Source organism: Cryptomeria japonica, unplaced genomic scaffold, assembly GCF_030272615.1.
Source record: "Cryptomeria japonica unplaced genomic scaffold, Sugi_1.0 HiC_scaffold_253, whole genome shotgun sequence".
NCBI lineage: Eukaryota > Viridiplantae > Streptophyta > Pinopsida > Cupressales > Cupressaceae > Cryptomeria > Cryptomeria japonica.
The window spans coordinates 72,501-73,061 of NW_026729075.1; positions in this window are offsets into that span (position 1 = coordinate 72,501).

Genomic DNA, 561 nt, shown 5'->3' on the forward strand with positions numbered 1-561 from the left:
CGGTTTGCCCCGGGTGCGCACCTCGCGTGCACCTTCGCCGGGGTGAGCACCTTGGTGTGCAGACCTTGGTTGGGTTGCGCGCCCTGGTGCGCACCAAGGAGCGCTCTGAAGTGTGCTCCAAGGTGCGGCGTGCACGAAGTCGGAGCCCGGTTTGCCCCGGGTGTGCACCTCGGGTGCGCACCTCGCGTGCACCTTCGCTGCGGTGGGCACCTTGGCTGGGTTGCGCGCCTTGGTGGGCACCATGCAGTGCACAAAGTCGGAGCCCGGATTGCCCCGGGCGCGCACCTCCGCCAGGGTGGGCACCTTGGTGCGCACAACTTGCCTGGGCTGCGCACCAGGAAGGGCTCAAGATGGCACCCGCGTTCCGTTTTTTTCACTATCTTTCAGAACGGAAATTTTAAAATCTCGTTTTTTTTTGCCTTTTCTGGAAATTAGTGAAGGCAGCGCATCAAAGGTGCGCAACGCTGGTGCGAACCTGGGAGCGCTCCGATGTGTGCTCCAAGGTGCGGCGTGCACGAAGTCGGACCCCGGTTTGCCCCGGGTGCGCACCTCGCGTGCACC